General features: G+C 42.2%; 1 pseudogene; it reads left to right on the top strand.

The window, feature by feature from the left end:
• The first annotated feature begins 264 nt into the window (after window positions 1-264).
• On the top strand, window positions 265-743 carry LOC110206400 (thioredoxin-like protein 4B pseudogene; annotated as a pseudogene).
• The last annotated feature ends 1,525 nt before the right edge of the window (window positions 744-2,268 follow it).

Genomic DNA, 2,268 nt, shown 5'->3' with positions numbered 1-2,268 from the left:
GGAAGAATATTATACTTGGAATCAGGAAAGACCTGGGTTCAAATTCTGCCTCCAAAATTTACTAGTTGTATGACTTTGGGTGAGTTGTTTATCTGCTCTGAATTTCCATTCCCTTGTCGGTAAGATGGGGATAATAGATGCGGGGCAGGAGCCAGGGTGCGAGGAGGTTGAGGGTGGTTCGGGGCCTGTGCTGACAGACTAGGAGGGCCGGGACAGAGGTAAGGAAGGTCTGGTAGTGAAAACTAACATTTGGATTGGTTCAGGATGAGTCTCCTGCTGCCCAAGCTTGCATCCAAAAAAGGCCAGGCAATAAAAAGTACTGCAGAAAAGGTTTTGGTTCTCAGATTTGGAAGAGATGAGGATCCTGTCCAACTGCAGATAGATGACATCCTTTCTAAGACTTATCATGACTTAAGTAAAATAGCTATGATATATCTGGTGGATATGGACCAAACACCAATTTACGCCCAGTATTTTGACGTTAGTTATATTCCATCTACTGTCTTTTTCTTCAATGGACAGCATATGAAAGTGGATTATGGGTCTCCAGATCACACTAAGTTTGTGGGAAGTTTCAAAACTAAACAGGACTTCATAAACTTGGTTGAAGTAATCTATCGAGGAGCAATTCAAGGAAAACTTATCATCCAAAGTCCAACTGATCCCAAGAACATTCCTAAATATGACCTTCTTTATCAAGGCATTTAAAACATTCGACTTGAACCAAAGTTGAAGAGAGAACTGCAGTTGAAACAACACATATAACTAAATATGCTGTTGTTGTGTGACCCTGTTTTCCTGAAGAGATCACACACCAGAGAGGGGAGGAGGGTAGAAAAGACAAACTGGCCTATTCACTGTCCTCTGTGTGCCTCTGGACAAGCTGTTTCCCATGCCTGGAATGCTCTCCCGTTCAAGACACAGCTCAGTTCAAAATCTCCCATGTGATTTCTTTCCTGAGTCCCCTGATTATTAAGTAATCTGTATACATGTTGTTTTCCCCCAAGTAGAATATAAGGTCCTTGAAGGCAGGTATTCTTTCATTCTTCTCTTCATATGCCCAGGGCCTACCACAGGGTAGGCACTTAATAAATGCTTGTTTAATTGAGTTACAGATATGGAAACTGAGGATCAGGAAAACTCATCAATATGCCTGAGGCTATACAGCTAGCTCCCAGAGTGTCTGGGAATAGAACCTAGACCTTTCCAGTCTTTTGCCATTAGACCATACCGCCTTGCATTCAATAAAGTACCAAAAGCCCAAATCTAAATATAGAACACATTTTCCCTGTCTAAAAAAAAAAAAGATGGGGATAATAACAACATCTACAGTACCTCTCTCACAGGGTATTGTGACAAAAACTTCCTAAACTTTAAAGCACCATAACACAATATTGTTATTAAGTTTATAGTGGCTATCCTCCAAAGTTGGAGTCTCTGGAATCACTTGTTTGGATACCAGCCTCTTTATTTTTCCTCAAACAAGGTATTCCATCTACTGGCTGGGAATTTTCACTAGCTATTCTACCATGACTAGAATGCCCTTCTTCCCCATCTCTATCTCTTGGCTACCCTGGATTTTTTTTAAGTCCCAGAAAGATTCCCATCTTCTACTGGAAGCCTTTGCCAATCCCTCTTATTTCTAGTTCCTTCCCTCTGCTAATGATTTCCAATTTATCCTTCATATAGCTTGTTTGTACATAGTTGTTTTCATGTTATCTCTCCCATTAGACTGCGAGTTTGAGAACAGAAATTGTCTTTTGCCTTTCCTTGTATCCCACACCTTAGTGTAATGCTTGGTCCATAAAAGGCAATTAACTGACTTACAGGTCTCTAGAGACTATTGGATCTGCACGTTCACTCATGAGAAATACTCATATGAGGGAACTCAGACGGTCATGGAAGTCTCTTTACTCACTGACTAGGGCCTGAAAATAACAGCTCCCTGAGGATAGGGAACACCTAAGGAGGGTTTTCAGGCATGTGACAGGGATGGAAAGGCTAGGTCCAAACACTGCAGAGATAATTGCTGAAGAAAACTTGCCTTCCTTGCTGCTTCTAGGACAATGCTGGGACCCTGGGCTTTAAATCTACAATGTGACCTGGTTAAGCTATAGCTGTGATAGCCAATGCAGGCCAGGGCCAAAGCCCAGCAGCACAGGGGAGAGTTAGGTACAGGTGGGCTTGCTCAGGATCACTATTGCTTTAGAGCATTAGGGACATTGAGGTGTTAAGGGGCTGGACTAGATCTTCTCTTAGATTCCTTCC

Source organism: Phascolarctos cinereus, unplaced genomic scaffold (assembly GCF_003287225.1).
Source record: "Phascolarctos cinereus isolate Bilbo 61053 unplaced genomic scaffold, phaCin_HiC Scaffold_2;HRSCAF=192, whole genome shotgun sequence".
Lineage (NCBI taxonomy): Eukaryota > Metazoa > Chordata > Mammalia > Diprotodontia > Phascolarctidae > Phascolarctos > Phascolarctos cinereus.
This window is presented reverse-complemented; position numbering and strand designations above follow the sequence as displayed.